This window comes from Chionomys nivalis, chromosome 16 (assembly GCF_950005125.1).
Source record: "Chionomys nivalis chromosome 16, mChiNiv1.1, whole genome shotgun sequence".
In the NCBI taxonomy this organism is placed as follows: Eukaryota; Metazoa; Chordata; class Mammalia; order Rodentia; family Cricetidae; genus Chionomys; species Chionomys nivalis.
This window is the reverse complement of record NC_080101.1, coordinates 9,021,575-9,039,784: the sequence shown is the minus strand read 5'-3', so window position 1 is coordinate 9,039,784 and position 18,210 is coordinate 9,021,575. Positions and strand designations below refer to the sequence as shown.

At 40.7% G+C, this 18,210-nt stretch overlaps 1 protein-coding gene across 2 annotated transcripts in view; it reads right to left on the bottom strand.

Moving 5' to 3' along the window:
• Positions 1-18,210, bottom strand: part of Tox (thymocyte selection associated high mobility group box) — a 283,895-nt gene that overhangs the window by 233,959 nt on the left and 31,726 nt on the right. The window contains exon 1 of one of the 2 annotated variants that reach the window (XM_057790572.1): positions 1,923-1,958. The exons of the other annotated variant lie outside the window; for it this stretch is intronic. The gene's annotated coding sequence lies outside the window, so the exon portion shown is untranslated. Of the gene's footprint in view, positions 1-1,922; positions 1,959-18,210 lie in introns of those variants that run through there. 2 annotated transcript variants of the gene reach the window in all.

Below are 18,210 nucleotides of genomic sequence, written 5' to 3'. Positions count from 1 at the left end.
AATGGCACCTCAGCAGAGGCTCCGCGTTTTTCTGATTTCACTTCTTTCATCCTCAGAGTGGAGTAAAACAAGAAATGCTACTTCCCATCTTCGGTTTTATTTCAATCAATGTCAATTTAACATACTTTAAATAGTCTGTATAATTTTAAATGAAAGGGCCATTCTGATGTTAATCTGGATCAATCTTCCAAACATATGATTCTGGGTTTTTAAAAGGGGCCCACTGGAGGGGCTTTTTTTTGAAAGCGAACAAAAAAGCACCCCGAGGCTGTCCAATTCACATTTAACCTACTTACGTGAAAAGGGAACTGCTTTGGTTAAGAATAACTCGCGCACGCTCAGGTTCAAGCTAAGCAGGCGAGCCAGTGTATTAGTGGGGGAATGAGGCAGCAAATAGCAGCTCCTTTCACAGAAGAATATGGTGTTTATTTAAAATAGTTGGCACAAATTCTCATTTCAATTAAATCACATTTGCTAAAATAACCTTTCCATAATTAAAAACATGCAAAAAGTCATTTTTTCCCCAAAGTGCTAGCAAAAAAATAATCACAGTAGCTTAAAATGGGCAAGGGGGTAAGACAATTGTTAAGAACAAATGTGACTAATTTGGGTTACAATTGCACATTAGTTCAGTGGTTTTCAGTGATTCAGAGGCCATTATCATCCTCTGTTGCTAAGTAAAGTGAATATAAATAGGCACCAAGTTTTGTTATTAATGCTTTTTTACAGGAAGTAACAGTACAAGTTCATATCTTGTATTTTTATTGTTGGTATATTACAATGGTAGACTATTATCTTAGGTGAGATTAAAAAACTTGATCTAACCTCTTCCTTTTACAAATGAGGAAACTGAGATCCAGAAATGTTAAATGCCTTGTTCTTAGTCAGTTAGCTAGTTAGAACCTGCTCTGGTACTGGGCAGTTTCCACTCACAACTCTGGCAGCCTGGAAAGAGGCATAGCTCACAGAAGCCAGAAGAAAACCAACAGAAGAACACACCATCTATGTGAACTATGGGGAAATGAAATTCCGTTTCAAGTCTGTTCCACCTCTCCCACTCCTGCTTCCTCCTGAAAACTCACAAGCGAGCCCAAATTCACGTTACAAGGAGAACAAAGATTACTCAATAAATCAGACAAAGTCTCACCCACGGACAAAGCCAGTAAGTCAATTACATGCCAATAACTACCAAGGATAGTTTGAATGAGAACTTACAAAATATTCCATGAATAAAAAAAAAAAAAAAAACCCACAAGCTGAATCCTTCCAGGCAGACAAAGGATTGGGAAACCAGTCCAATGATCAAGTCATTAGGAAAGGGACACAGGAAAAGAGGAGGGGCATTTAAATGAGGAGGCAAAGTATACCAAACCACAAGGAAAACAGACCCGCCCCTTCCTTCTTGGATATTGCTGAATGGCAGTCTTGTGGAGAGTGCAAAGCACTATATGACCTACGGGTGCCAAATAAAGTTTCCATCATTCAGAAGTGACTTACAATAGTCTTATACATGTGCAGCCGAAGAGCTTAATGAACAAGAACGTCATGGTGAAGCCTAGCCAAGCTGTATCAAAGGAACAGTGCTGAGCTTTCACGAGCTTCCTTCTCCATTATTAGGGCACATTCAAGCACACATGAGCGAAAGCGTCGCACAACAGTTGCTTGTTCCGAACAGATCTATCACAGATTAGATGTTCTAGCAATCTTCACTAGTTGCTGCACACGTGTGCACACACACCAATAATCATATAACAACTACATGTTGAATCCCATCATGCTGAATATTTGCAACAATGACTAAGTAAGGAGTAGCTGCCTCCTCTGCTACCCAGTTTACATGTCTTACAACACATTAAATATTATCTTGCAAATTCTTTGCACTGAAAAGATTCCCCAAGGTTATTTTGGTACCAGCCTCTTACCTTTGCTGCCCTTGGTAGTGTTCAATCGAATACGGTCTGAAGGCTGTTTAGATTCAGAGGGACTTGACTACTGCTAAGGAAAAAAAGCAAACAAAATTTCTCCCCAAGAGTCTAATTTGCAAATTAATTTCCTTGTTCACTGTCAGTTACTTTCAGCTTACAAGCTGAAGGGTCAACCTCATTATGAACAAAAGCTTATTATGACTAAAATGCAACAAAACTGAACCTTAAAAAAATGCTCAACATTTCAGAGGCTCCAACTCAAAGCAAGTAACTATATCAATATTATGCAAAGCATGTTCCAGAGAACACTAATGTGTTGGGTTATTAATAGATACGGGGGCAAAAGAGGGGCCTTTGGAAAACACTGAGGTGCTTACCAAAATAAACAAGGCCTTTGGGAAGCTCTTGTGATTTTGCATCCTAGTGCAGAGCCAGAAATGGGAGATGGTAGAAAAGAAGTAATGTTATCACTTTTAACTTTGAAAGAAATAGAAAATACAAAAAAACAAATCCTCTAGAACTCTGCCTTTCTGTATACTAAAAGCAAAAAAACAAAACAAACAAACAAAAAAACAAAAACAAAACAAAGATACACCCTAACCATTAGCTCAATTTAAAACCTAGTGATGGGTTGGGGTGTGGCTCAGTGGTAACCCTTGTCTACCTTGCTTATGTGCAAAGCCTTCAACTTGACCCCCTGCACGGCAAAACAAATAAAAATTTAAAACCCACTATAATAAAAAGCATAGCACGTGACTATTTCTTAACCCATTTGTTTTTTGCTTACATGTCCTAGAAACCTGACACAAACCATTTCAGAAAGGGGAGCTGGTCATAGCTGCTCAGGTAAATGGCTGAAACCGGCCATCACACCACGGTCACATCTCTGTCCATTTCCTACAATAGCTTCACCCATGATCGAAACCACAACAAAATTGCATTAAAGATTCCTTCTTTCTTATTAATTTGCACCTCTATATTTTTCATAACATTCTCTCTGATCAAAATGTTACTTTGTCTTTTTACTTTCCAATATTATAAAATCCTTACCTATCATTTTCGTTCTGGTATGAAAATGTGCGTTTATACTAATTATGACAGAGAAAAGTAAGTAATCTAAATATGGTACTTATTCAATCGCTTTTGAATATTACACAGTAATAGAGTTATTTTGAGTAATCAATAATAAATGGGTAACATTATATTTATTATCATGCATTTATAGAACACTTCATTCTTTCACATTTAGCATTCATATAGACCTTTCTTCCTTCTTTTTTTTACTTATTTGTTTATAGAGTTCTAGAGATGAAACATGCATGTTGGGCAAGCTCACTGTGTACCTCCACCTCCAAACCCTTGTGGTATCTTTGTATTTGTTCTTATAAGCATTACAATGAATCATGGTAACTTCAGCACAAATATTTTTGAAATCTTTTGCCTTTTTTAAGTTAGCATTCAAAGTAATGGGTTTAATCGTATCATTTTTAGACATCTATGTTATTACACTTTGTTCTCATTGATTTCCTCATACCAAACAACAAAGACCTTTTTTTTGATTTATTTATTTATTATGTAGACAGCATTACTTCCATGTATGCTTGCATGCCAGAAGAAGGCACCAGATCTCATTATAGATGGCTGTGAGCCACCATGTGCTTGCTGGAAATTGAACTCAGGACCTCTGGAAGAGCAGTCAGTGCTCTTAAACTCTGAGCCATCTCTCTACCTCCCAAAAAAGACCTTTTTACACAAAACTGAGAACTGACAGTAAAATATTGGTGGCTTCAGATTCTTATAGTTTTCTTATGAGGAGGGAGAGAGATAAAAGAAGAGATGGAGGATAAAAAGGGAAAGGAGGAGCAAGGGAAGAAAAGGGGGAATATAATGAGAAGAAGGAAGAAATGCAAAAGAAAGGAAAAGGAAAGGATGCTGCTAGTGATGATGATGATGATGATGAAGAGGAGGAGGAGGAATGCCACAATACAGAAAGAAAACTTTCACTAAGACCTACTTCATCCTAGGCATTCTGGAAATCTTCAGTTTTGGTCCATTTAATCTTACACAACCCTATCTCAGAAATATCCCCCTTTTAAAGAGGAAGAAACAGAGGTGAGGGCAGGTGAAACAACTTGCTACCATCACATAATATTGGTGCTTAGCCACATGCCCAGCTGATGTGGGATTCCCCTCTATATGTTGTGAATACCATTGGTGAATAAAGAAACTGCCTTGGCCTGTTGATAGGGCAGAACTGAAGTAGGCAGGGAAACAAACTGAATGCTGGGAGAAAGGAGGGCAGAGAGAAGCCCTCTAGCTCCACCAGAGACAGGCACCCGTAACTTTACCTGGTAAGCCACAGCCTTGTGGCAATACACAGATGAATAGAAATGGATTAAATTAATATGTAAGAGTTAGCCATTAAGAAGCTAGAGCTAATGGACCAAGCAGTGATTTAAATAATATAGTTTCTGTGTAATTATTTTGGGTCTGAGCTGCCATGAGGCCAGGAAATGGACAAGCAGCCTCCTTACAACAAATTAGCACCCATGTGGCCAACTAAAATCCACTCAAAACCTTAGAAGGCTTACAAAGGAATTCTAGACACTAAAAAACAAAGTTTAGCCACATTTATTTTCCAGAATGAGTTTGATTGCTGGTGGTATGCTGTGGCTCCTTTAAGAGAGGGTTTACTGATTCAGCAGTAGGAGAAAAGCTGCAATTTTGAATGCTGGCTTTCTGGGCCATGCTGCCAGTGCGAACTCTGACTCTTTCTGGAGGTCAGACTATGGAACATTTAAGTGGGGTTTGTGAACAGAGTGCTACAACTTGCTTAATGGCAACACAGACTGGCTGTGTGCCTAAAAATGGGGCTGAGCATGGCTCACAGAGGCAGTTAACAGCTCTACCATGCTGGACTGGGCAGGGTAAGCATAAAGTGCCATATTTCCCTAGCAATGATGGCACTTAAGTTCATAAGAAGGGCTGAGCATTTTAAGAAGCACTTCTGGTCAGAAAAAGATTACAGATACACAATAAAAACAAATTCAGATGAAAAAGACCTCTAAATGAGACACAGTGTGTTTAAAAAATGTACATAGGCTTGGGAGAGAGAAGAAAAAGAGTATAAACAGTTATAAAAAGAAGTGAATGGTTTATATAAAAAAAAAGTCTTTAAAGAGACCGAGTACAGACATTCATAGATTAAAAGGAGTAAAGAAAAATAAGCCACATAAAAATGAAAAATTCACAGAGAGTATGGATTATGTACACTCTGATGTTTTCTTTGAATTTTTTGTCTGTGAATGAGGTACGTACAGAGAGACATTTCATTGTACAGGCTGCTAAGTTAAGCCAATATAAAGGTAACTTGACTCCAAAATTTGAGTCTAAGAATATGTTGCTTTGGGAAACAGGTTCTTCTTTTCTTTCCACAGAGGATGAGAAACTTTGAATTGTTTCTAGACTAATGTAGTTTGATGGACCAAGACCCCCTAAAAGGTTGCCTTGAATACCCCTCAAAAATTATTTCACCCAATAAACAGCAGGAAGCAGTTTGGAGAGAACTATACCCAAATTACCAAATATTGTTTGTAAATGTTGCTTTACATTTAAAGAGGGATAGGCTATAGAGATTTGCATTGGTATGGATCTTGGTTTACTGATACAAAGTTAAGGTCAATTTTGTTGTACAGAGTATATGTATTTCTGATCTTGATTAAGGTATTGTGTTTGTACAGCTCATTAAAAAATGTAATGTATGATTAATAAATATAGGTAAATAAAGAGTCATCTATAATAGTCAAGCTTGTAGTCATGTTAGTTAGATTTTCTAAATGTACAGAGATGTACAGAAACATTTCATATTTCAGATGAATAGGCATTCTTCAAAGCTTTCAAAGATACAGGATATGGCATTTAAATGTTCAAAAAGTTAGGATTTTTCATGACAATGAGACACATCTGCTCCTGGCAGCACCAACTACTTCAAGAGGATGATGGATATCGAAGAGGCTACTCATGTAGCTTGTTAGGCATTTGGGCAAGAAACTGTTCTTGCTTGAACTGCTTGATCTTATGCTGTATGTACTGGACATGCAAGACCCACAGAAAAATGACTGCTGAACTTGCCTAAAAGTGAGAGTGTCCTTCAGGGTTCCTGCTTCATAAAAGAGACTGCTAGACATTCTATAGGACACAGAAGAAAGTGACTAACAAACTGCCAATATAGTGGAACTGTCTTTGAAATTTCCTGCTTCATGGAAAATTCTGCTGAATACTATGGGCCTGTAAGCTAAAGATGGATGCCCCAATGGTAAAGAAGAACTTTGGGTGGCTGTCCAGGTAGCAAGATGTCTCTGTCAATTCTAGAGTTTTGGAAGTTGTTTACAATGTACTTCCTGTTTACTTAGGCAACATTATATCCTTCTGGAGTCTCTGATGGAGTTAAAGAATAGATAGTTACAGTTTTCCTTAGTTATGATAAAAGATAAAGTATATATAAGTATTGTAACTTTAATTCTTGTTTGATACCTATTTTGCTATATGTAATTTTACTATGCTAAAATTAAAATCTCCCTTTTCATTTAAACAGAAAAGGGAAGGTGATGTAGGATTCCTCTCTGTATGCTATGAATACCACTGGTGAATAAAGAAACTTCCTTGGCCTATTGATAGGGCAGAACTTAGGTAGGAAGGGAAAACTAAACTGAATGCTGGGAGAAAGGAGGCAGAGTCAGAGAGAAGCCATGTAGTCCCACCAGAGACAGACGCTGGAACTTTACCAGGTAAGCCACAGCCTTGTGGCAATACACAGATCAATAGAAATGGGTTAAATTAATATGTAAGAGTTAGCCATTAAGAAGCTAGAACTCATGGACAAAGCAGTGATTTAAATAATAAAGTTTCTGTATGATTGTTTTGGGTCTGGGCTGCTGGGTAGCCAGAAAACAAACAAGCGGCCCTCCTACAACACCCAGCCAAGCTGACTGTAGTACATAGATTTACAACTACAACACTGCACTACTGCCTGTCCCGAAAAAATCCACACAGAGTGCCTCTGAACCCAGTGGAGGCGTATGAAGCCACTGTAGGGTCTGTGAGGCAAGGTGGGTAAATTTCATGGAAGGAGGGATGTAGAGGAGGTCAGGAGAATGATCTAGGTAGAGCATGGAGAAGACACCTGAGTCAGAGAGGTTTGCATGTGTGTTCAGATAGCGGGTTCACACATGAAGGTTCCAAGGCATTCTTCCTCTATAGGAGCTCTTGGGAAGCTGAGGTCAGGCCAGGGGAGCCTGCAAATGGAGTCAATGGCAAGAGGACTGTATGTTTGTGGACCCTGTGCAAAACAACAGGATAGACTGAAGTATCAGCAGTAAAAGCAATCAGGAGTGGCAAGCAAGCTGAAATATTGTTCACTACTATGGAGGGATTAACCATCTACTAGGTTTGTTGGTTGATATTTATTATTATTATTATTATTATTATTATATTTTGCTTTTTCATTAATTTGAGATAGGGCTGCCTCAAACTCACAGTTGAAGATGGCCTTGAAGTCTCTGATCCTCCTGCCTCAGCCTCTGAGTACTAGGATTGCATGTCTCTGCCATCATAACCTGCTATCATTGGCTTACAGAGGTACTCAATAATGAATGACTATAATCCCTCTAGGACCTAGCTTAGGTTTACTGTTGATGGATGTAATTCTCCACATAAGCAATTATAGTGGAGAAACCAGCTGGACTGGGGAAAGGTGCTATGTTTGAACCTTGTGTTTTAAGACACAAGATGCCTGTTGAATATGAAGCTTTAGAAATGAGGTCTAGAAAGGATGTCAGAGGCATCGGTTATACACAGCAGTTGAAGCCACTTGTTTAGGACCAATCACCATGAAAATAACAGTTTACAGAAAAGAAACCCCGAAGTGAACCCTGGCAAAGACTGACACTTTATAACAGTGGCCAAGAACCACATAGCTGACAGAATAGACCCTGATTTTGAGTGAGATGAGATTGGTTCACTGGGCTAAGAGATCCTTCAAAGATAAGGAAACTGGGAAGAAAAATCTAGAAAGATAAAAGACACACCTACAATGCTTAGCACAGTGGGAAAATCCCAGCAGGGAAGGGTTTCAAAAGCAAGTGTCCAGTGCACTTGGTGACGTGAAGAACACTGTTGACCTCTGTGAAAGACAGGGGCCAAAAGATCCGTAGGGCAATGGAGAGTCAACCAGGGGAAGGCATAGCTCCATGAGCACCCGACCTTTCCAACGTTTTGAGGGAAACAGAAAAAGAAAAAAGAGAGAGAAGAGAGAGTTCAAGAGCCAGCTCAGTTCCTGTCCCTGAAGTTTCAAGATTAAAGGGACACACACACACACGTGTGATGAGATATAAGAACATGCAGAGACCAAAGCTAGAGACACAGGCAGGAGAACACTGGCAGACTGACCAAAGTTCCCACTGATGAGAAAAGTGCCTCCCTGTTGCCGCGGTAAAGATGCCGACCAAAAGCACCCAAGGAGGAAACCCCTGTCCCAGTTTGTGACAGAGGGCAGCAGCTCAGGCTAGGCTGGTGCACGGGAAATCCCAATCCCAATCTGTGACAGAGGGCATCAGCTCAGGCTAGGCCAGTGCACAGGAAATCCCAATCTGTGACAGAGGGCATCAGCTCAGGCTAGGCCAGTGCACAGGAAATCCCAATCTATGACAGGGGTAGGCTGGTGCATAGAGCAGCAACTTCAGCAGAGACCATGGAGGGATGCTGTTTGCTGCCTTACTGGTCTGTTCACCTGCACCTACCTTTTTACCAGGGTCACCTACCTACCCAGGAGTGGTGCCACCCACGGTGGGCTGTACCCTTCCACATCAGTAGCTAATTAAAGGGGAGAAAAATTTCACAGCCTTGCTTGTAAACAATCTGGTGGAGTCATCTTCTCAAGGTTCCCTCTTTCCAAATGACTGATTTGTGTCAGGCTGAGGAAAACTAGGTAGCACAGAAGGACACATCTACCCAAGGTGGAAGAACATCAGGAGAGGATAAACACTGGTGTGGAAAGACAGGATGAGGTGTGTGGTTATACGGCTGGTGTGTTCACACAGTAACCTTATTTCTCATGAAGCATGTTTGGGGCCCTTTGGGAACAAGATGAGTTGATTGTGGAGCCAGTTTTGAAAAGTGATAAAGATGTGCAGTTAATTTAAAAGGGAATGGGAGAAGGAAGATGCCATCACATGATTGGGTAGTAATCAAATGTTTGACGCCTTATAACAAAAGTTAATTGCAGATAAAGCTAGAATATCGTTCAACATGGAGAGCTGTTCCCAAGCTCTCGCACGGGGATACAGCCACACATGGGAACCATTATCAACTACCTACCAATTTGAACTTCTTAGATACATACACACATACATACGCATGTGTGTATATATGGATGTATTTCTATGTATATATACAAATACACACACACAGCAATCCATATCCTTCATTCCTTTTGATGATTATGGGAAAGCCCACAGATGTGGCAATAGCTTGTAAAGGGAAGGCAAGTTTCAAGTCCAATTCACTGGGAAGAGTGGAGCAAACCACTTTGGTCTTGAGGCTGACACTCAGTGCACGTGTGAGTGGAAACACTCCCTCGGTTTCATGTGTAGTGAAACCCACGTCAGCTGCTTAGATCTTGCAAACAGAACAGTTTGCAAAGTTTCCTGTGCAGCACTCCAGTCGATGTCTTTCCCCCTCAGAGAGAGGACGCTCCACTCTCAATTAATTGCTCAGTTATCAAGTTCCAATAGCAGCTGGCTTTAGTTATGCTTTAACTGAAAAGATGCTGCAGTTGTAAGAAAAGGGTATTAAAAAGCTGTTTAGAATATACAGGAAAGCAAGTGATTAAGATTAGAGACATAGACTAAAATCCCTCGAAAGGAGAGTGCCAAACACTGTGCAAATGTCCAACTAGGGAAACAAGAGTGAGCGGACACATAAGCTATGTCCTATGAGATGCATCCGGGGAGTGGGCTGGGACTGGGTATGCAGAGGTTGGCCGCCCAGGCATCTGTTGCACAGTGCTGTGGATCTACTGATGGATTCGGTCAAATCATTTATGCTGTTATGCGGTGGTCCAGTTGTGAGGAACTATGGTCTATGAAGACCAATCCGGACAATTTAGGAACGTCAAATCCCAGTTGTTCTGTACCTCATCTTTTTTTTTTTTTAATTTTCATGTAACATCTTCAAATGGAGTAGTGTGAGAGACTCAGATAATCTTGTGATATGATTGAAAGTGAGAATAAATAAGTAAAAAATGGGCTTTCATTTTTTTTTTAAGAGAACAGAGTTTCCTCTGGGTTTTTAGATTCTTCCTTGTACCCAACCTCCTAGTAAGCATCAGGTTATCAGATAGATGTTTGTGTAGATGATTACCGGGTTGAAATCCACTGTTCGAGGATCCAGATTTCTTTTCTCGTAAGTGCATGAAAAAATAGATCTGTGTACTGTCCAAAGATAAAAGCAAGATTTCTGCATTGCTAATCAATGCAAGAATGACTGTTAGGATTATATCATTTCTTGACTGACAAGTCATACACAGGTATTAAAAAAGATGCAATGACGTCACTTCATACAGTGCCCCTCTGAGTTTCTTTTACTTTTCTAAGCACTTAGTAGAGGATTGTCAGTGATGGACTCCAGTAGATCAATAGTGTCGACCAAAAAACACAGGAGGAAGCCAGCTAAAATTACTGCCTGTGGAAGATGATACTTAATTGCCAGGCAGTGATGACACACACCTTGAATCCCAGCACTTGGAAGGCAGAAGCAGGCGGATCTCTGTGAGTTCAAGGCCAGCCTGGTCTACAAAGAGAGTTCAAGGATAGCCAAGGCTGTTATGTGGAGAAACTCTGTCTCAACAAAAAACAAAATAAACAACAAAAAAGAAGATGACTCTTTAGGGTCAAGGTTGTCACTCAGAGGCAGAGCATATGTCTCACACAAGGTCCTGAGTTCAATTCCAGCAGATATTCCGTAAATCAGCAAATCGCTCAGGGACTTGGTGCTTAACCCCCTGCTCTGCACTGAGCCACAAAGGTACATACCACACAAACGTGAAGATACAAAAGTCTATGTAGACCATGATACCATATTTCCTAGCTATCATATTTTAGGTTTGAAAACATGACAAAGCGTTCTTGTAATTTCCTACTCAATATTATTTGCAATTCTTCCATTTTTGTGTCATAGTTATGTCAAATGCCCTGAATTTAATATTATTTTAAACAAAAGAATCTATTACTGCAAACATCTAAAAGCTTGTAGCAATTTTATTTTCTGTTCATATGTTCATTAAACCTTCCTATTACATTTTGCTTGGCATTTACTTAACTCCATTGTTGAAATCAAATACACATATTTATAAAACCAGGTATCTATATAATTATACTAACTACACTACAAATTTGAGGAGGTAGCTACTTGAAAATAATTTTATGAGCCAGCAGCTCACCTTTTGTGGCTCTCTTCTAAATGCATAGGGAGTTCATGGGTACTGTGAAGTTAAAGATGAACCATTGCCCCCTAACTGCCTACACATTGTCCATCATTTATTTCACTTTATTTTATGTTGTTTTACTTTAATTTTTATGGCATGCTGGAAATGACCCTAATAATCTCCTCCATGTAAGCATGCTCAGAAGAAACATGATTTTGCAAACAGGAAAAGGCTGCTGAGCCACAACTTCGTCCTGGGCATGCTTTTGGATGGGACTCATCCCAGCACAGTGACAGACAGGAGGCACATTCTGAACTAAAGCTTCAAACGCCCGAAGCCTTCAAAGTGGCACCTGCGATCACACACAGCATTCTAGTGCTCTGTCATTTTAGAAGAAGGTTGAAGCATCTTAGACATCAGCATCTGTGTGATTTTCCCAAGACTGTACAATTGTGACTCATAACTTCATCAAATCCCCTTGCTGTGTCATAGCAACCCTGAGAAAAGCCTGAATTCAAAAGGGAAAAGAAAGAAATGGAACATAATAGCAATACCATGTATCATATATGTGTGTGTTGTGCCCATATGTTGCAAAACCACTCTACATACATTGCTTAAAATCATTAGCTATTAAGCCTCATGGAGAGGGAGATCTTGATCAGCATCTTTACAATCCACGTTAGAGCACACATAATATTATTATTTTACTATTATCTTAAGTTCAGCTATTTCAGCCAGCAATTCTGACTCCGCAGTTACAGACCTGCTTCCTGGCGGGAATTCTGTTCCTGCAGGCACCAGCTCTGCCACTGTCACTAAAGGTGGCTTTAACTAAATCTCTGTCATTCTATTTATAAATATGACTTGAGATTCAAAGGCTGGGGTGAAAACCTGCTAGCTCAGAGTGGCTAAGTAGCAACCAGCTAACCTTCTCTCCTTGCTGGCATCTCCAAAAAAAAAAAAAAAAAAAAAAAAAAAGTGCTTCTGCTCCTTCACACCAAAGAAGTTTTACCACTCCAAATCCCCCTTTGTCTCTGTCTCTTTATGTCTTGCAGATGGCCTCTGATGCACTGGGATTACTTTCCATCAATGAGTTGCTAACTCAGCATCCCAACCCAAAGTTAATTTTATTTATTTACTGCCAGTGCAAAGTCAGGGTTCACAGTTTGATAGAATATTCCCCAACATTTTACTTTAGTTTTTCTATAACAAAAATCTAGTGCTACAGATATCATATTATTAGTGCATACTTTCCCAGAAAAGCAAACACAAACCCATGAGCTGGAGAAGAATGTTCATGGTCTCTATAAACCTATGGAAAGAAATCTGAGTCTTCCCTTGGACAGGGTTGAAAGACACAACTTGAACAGCATTAGCTGTACCACTTGAAGTCATCTAATATGCTCAGTATTCCCTCTGTCCTCTGGTGGACCCCAAAATGCACTCATGAGTTGTGACTGGGCCATCCTTACAGAACCCTTCATCTTTTTTGTTTGTCTGTTTGTTTTTTGAGATAGGGGTTCTCTGTGTTATAGTCCTGTAGTCCTGGAAGTCCTGGAACTAGCTCTTATAGACCAGGTTGGCCACGAACTCACAGAGATCCATCTGCCTCTGCCTCATGAGTGCTGGGATTAAAGGTGTGCACCACCATTGCCCAGCTACAAGGCCCTTCATCTTAATTACCATTGCAGTAAGTCCAGAAGGACACACCAATATCATCACACACAGATGAAGCATTGTTTTCCAAAATTTGCAAACCATGCTCCCATTTTTACTCTTTCCTTGATATCTATATAGTTTGGATTAAAAAAAAAAAACTTTCATCGTTCAGATGATAACTTCAAATTGTCTCTCCAAACTACTGTAATAATTATTGCCAGAGTAGAAACAACTTTGGGCAGCCACTTAATTTCTCAGTTGTTTTTTTTTTTTTTTTTTTTTTTCCAACAACAAATCTGCCTGCAAACATGCTGTCTGCTGACTCTCTGGACTAGCCTCTCTGAAGCATCCACCAAACAAACAAACAAACAAAGGCAAAGGATTGCATTCTCCAACACTGCTTGGCCGTTACAAGCTAGATGCTAAGTAGTAAAGGAAACTCCTACAGAAGATGGATACATTTACACTTCAGTCCACAATTGAGTTAAGGGAATGAGGTGAAGAAGCAAGTATACTAAGCGAAGTTTCTCCCATATCAGAAACCTGATCACTGATGGGTTTGTAAATGTTTCTCTGTCACACGTGTTCTAAAATATCCAGATGGCTCCACACGAAAAAGGTCTGCCTCTGGAGGAAAGTGTGGCTGCACCCGGCACAGGGCTTTTTGAAGTGACTGCAGAAAAGTGACAGATTGTGATGCAGAGAGCTATGGTCACCTGCTGGTTTGTGGTCCATAACCCACTCTGCCGATAGGAACTGCAGAGAAAGGGTCTGTTAGGCACACAACCAGGAGGTGGCAACTACCAAGGCAGGAAATTTGGTATAATCCAATCAAGTAAAAAGCAATTCATTAGTTAGATAAAGAAAAGGGTGGAACCTGAATTTTATCCTGAAGGTTCTGGAGAACAGAGATGCTATAGCCAAAACTGGAAAAGGAGACAGTTGATAAACATCTTCTTGGATATGTAGACCAAAAACACCTAGGATGGAATTCTGAGCATATAGTCTCAAAATAGGAGCTATGGCATGTGGAAGGCCCCGAGCTGAAGTGATTTGAGAGACCCACGGTGTGAGAATCTACTGGGAGAGATATATGACCCAGACCAGGAGGAAAGGGTTGGTTGTTCTTGCTTCTAAACATAGAAAGAAGCTGAAGTAGAACCTAAACTAAGATTCCTTTTGTCCACAACACAAAACTCTTAGCGCCTTCTCTGCAGGATTTCTCCAAACTAGAATGAAAACCCTTAGATTTACTTGCAGCTTGAGGTGTCCATTGCCTTATGGAGGTGGTGGTGTCATACTCTAGATTCACTGCCTGCTTTCTTTTTGGTGAGCTCTCTTCCCAGCAGAAAGCCTGAAAGGGTAGAAGGAAAATCTGTTTTTCCTCTTGACATCTATAGAAGTTGGCATCGCGGAGTCAGAGCTACAAGTGTGACTACAGGTTTATACACGAGGGCCAAGAAAGGAAGGGAGCAGTAGGAGGACGGGCAACCAAGAGATTGTCAAGCCTGGATGATGCTTGCGGGATCCCCAGAAGGGGGCAAGACAAAAACAAAGAGATGGGAAGAAACTATACACCAAGAGAAAAGAAAGTTCCAAGGACGGGCCAGCCATACCCACTGTGCCATGTACATCCACGAGAATCTGTTTCCTTAAGAGCTGGAAGAAGCCAATGAATTCTTCTGAGACACATGCTAAGAAGAGGGGTGACATGAAAGTTGGGTGACGGAGTGCTTAGAGAAGTTTAGTAACAGTCATCCAGTATTGCAAATGAAGGTAACCCACTGATCATAGTGCTGCAAGGAGGCCCTCCCTGCGAGGAGATGTCATACGAGGAGCCACATGGGAGCCACATGGGAGGACAGTTCATCACGTGGGCTTTGTCTAAAAATGCTGATGGTACAATAGTGGAGCCAAAGTGAACTTAACTAATCAGCTTTTACAAAGTAGTTTTGTAATAATGCCAACAAGATCACACACACACACACACACACACACACACACACACAAATCTAAAAATTGAAGTCTAAGGCCCATTCTATTTTTGGTCCCAACAAACATTCTGGGTAAAGACTGTTAAAGCATGTTTCCTAACTTTACACTTTATCAAGAATTTGGGAGGCAAAAAGAGACTGAATGACAGCTGTAAGCTTTCGTCTGTGGTCTGTATGCTGTGGGAGGAGCTGTAACCCACAGTGTCAGCCCGCTGTTGATTTCACAAGGTTTCTGATGAAGCCTATTGCAAGGGGATGGCCACTAACAGTAAATGACAAGTGTTCCCCCTGCAACTGAGTGTTCATGACTATGGAAGGCCTTGCTCTCCTCTGCCTAGGACCATTCTGCTTGCCAATAGGAGCTCCCGGTCTAAGCTGGAACCCAAGCTTCTCTCTTCCTAGGTGTGTCAGGAAATAATTCTCCTGAGTTTTATTTGTTTTGTTGTTGCTACTGTTGCTGTCTGGTTTTACTGAAACTGGTTTTTGCTGTGTATCCTTGGCTGGCTCAAACTCATGGCAATCCTTCTGCCTCAGGTCCTCAAGGACTGCCATTACAAGGGTGAATGAACACTACTAGATTTTCTCACGTTCTTGCGGGCACACATCGGGTCAGAGTGTTTCTTCAGCTCACTTTCAGCAAGATATTTCTTTGCTCTAATTCTTGAGCCCTGGGTAACATGAGATATATCAATGCACAAAATACTTGCTATTATTTGGTAAGATATGTGATCCTGCACCATTCCTATCTAGTGACAGCTGAAGGTTCCAGAAAGACGTGGTGAAAGACTCAGACCTTTTCCACACTCTGTGCTTGAAAAAAAACTGACATTTTATTTACATGGTTAATACTGAATGAAGTTCGATACTCATTGATTCGTGCTTGTTTGCTAAAGGCTATGGTGTAGAAAATGTGCTATTAAAAGAGGGGAAATGTATTTATTGGACTATAAAGAATAGAGGCAATTGAAAAACCACTATATATGGAATGCTCTTCATTCCTTAATCATGGTAAGACAAATGTTAAAGACAGTAAACAGAGATTAGTCATTTACCATGCAGGCCTGCTTGGGAAGCATGCACCAAAGCAGAGAGAAGACGAATCAACTTTACAAGCGAAGAAAAGAGGATTAAAAATCATGAAAATAAGCAAAAACCGTTGTCCATGCCAACAGATAAATTCTGAAAAATATTAGCAATGTCACCAAAAGTCATTAAGCTTAGTTCTACTTGTATGATGCCCTAAGTCTGGGACACAACAGTCTTTAGGACCCGTTTGATCCTGGTGATAATGCAAAGACAGCAGGCGTGTGACTTGACCGTGAGCATCCCTGCCGGACTATGGAGGTGAGTGTCAGTCACCACGCTGCAGAGAAGCCTGGACAGCAGCCGCGATGGTGAGCTTGCTGAAACTGTAACTCACGTAACCAATAAGTGCTGTGTCTGATAGTACCCACGGAGGGATCTTTAGTGAGAACAATTCAATTCTGTGTAGAAAGGAGGCTTGCGAGTTAATTCAGGATCAAAGCACAAACGAGAGATCACAAGTCTAAGTACAGCCCCTACACATGACCCCTTCAAAGTCCCTAAGCAATAGCTTCATGCACTTAAGGGTTCTGTCCCAATGTGAAAGAAGAGGGCTCCATGCATTGACAGCAACTTCAAGTCTCAGGATTTGATCACCTGACTCAGGGCATCATTCAGTATCTATGAAAAGCAGTTCTTGGAAAAGTATCTTTACATGATGTCTAAGGAAAGCAGAATAAAATGCTTCTGAAGAGATTGATCATGTTGCTTGTGAAAGCCTTAATCACTGTGACCATCAGGCAATGGACAAAATTGAGGCAAAGGAGTAACAGATACTCTATCCTGTTTTTAAAAGCTATCAGTAGCGGGCGGTGGGAGTTATTTGAAAAAAAAAAATGCTGTGTGGCACGCCTCGTATAGCTGGCCCCGTCCCATACCCTCACGCGTGCCACACCTATGCAAAAGCGTGCGTGTATTTTTCTTTTCTCTCAACTTAGACCACCAACTATTTAGAAAGAAACTGCTTTCCCATAGGACACGCCTATCAAAAGTCTGTTTAATTTGGTCCTCTGAGCTGAATATCAGGTTAGTTTTCCTGTCGACTAAAGCAGTAATCTAATCCATCCTGAAAGCATCTTTTGGTAACTGAAGCATCATTTTTGTACACTTCACTGTGGTTTTGATCCTGTCCTGTTCTGTTTGGTGCTGCTCTGTAAGTCAGTCCATTTACTGCTGATTTTTGGACATTAGTTCAGTTTTATATCTTAATATATAAAAAGTTCATTGGTTTGGTTTCAATTTGGAAAACACTTATATTCTTTTCTTTCTTTTCTTTTTCCTTCCAAATTGGTGAGTGACTAACACCTTAGGGCTTGCTTTTCAATAATCTTCTAGGAAGACTTGAATGAGCACTCTTCAGTGGGTCAATGTGACTGAGGTGACTGAGGAGCAAACTTCCCTCAGGCTTCAGCTTGGAGGCCACGCTGGAGATGGCTTCCTTTGTGGACTGGGAGATCCACTTGGGATCTCAAGAGGCAGAACATTGGCCTACCACACGATAGGACAGCTATAGCCATCATAACAGGTATTAGAGGACACAGTTCTACTAACAAATGCCCATATGCCCTTACATCTCTATCCTCTGCACACACTTCCAGCACGCACGTATGAAGTGCCGTGCAGATGTGCGCACAAGGCTAATTGCTGAGGGGAATGGGCATGGCATGGAATTTTCCCCTGACTGAAAGAGAAGCTGCTGTCCTGACCATGTGCCACACATGCCTCAGAATATAGGTCGTTTACAAACTCATTTTCAGGCACAATTTGAAGTTTTTTTGTCAGGGAGCTGGTAATTTTTTTCTTCTAATAGATCTCCACTCGTGTATCTCCACACTTACGAAACTGCGTGATTTCTCCATAAATGAATGAAAACCATAAGCCTCGTCTCTTTCTTTCCTTTATTCTGTAATTGGAGAGGATTCCAGTTTCAGTTCTACTCACTCAGCCCCTTCAGTGCTTCCCTTCTTTCTTTTCAAGTGAATCCAGTGAGTCCGGTATTCCCACTGAAGAGGCTATGTTTGAGCCTCTGTTGCTATAGATGGAGCCGGGATGGGGCTGGGGGCAGAGA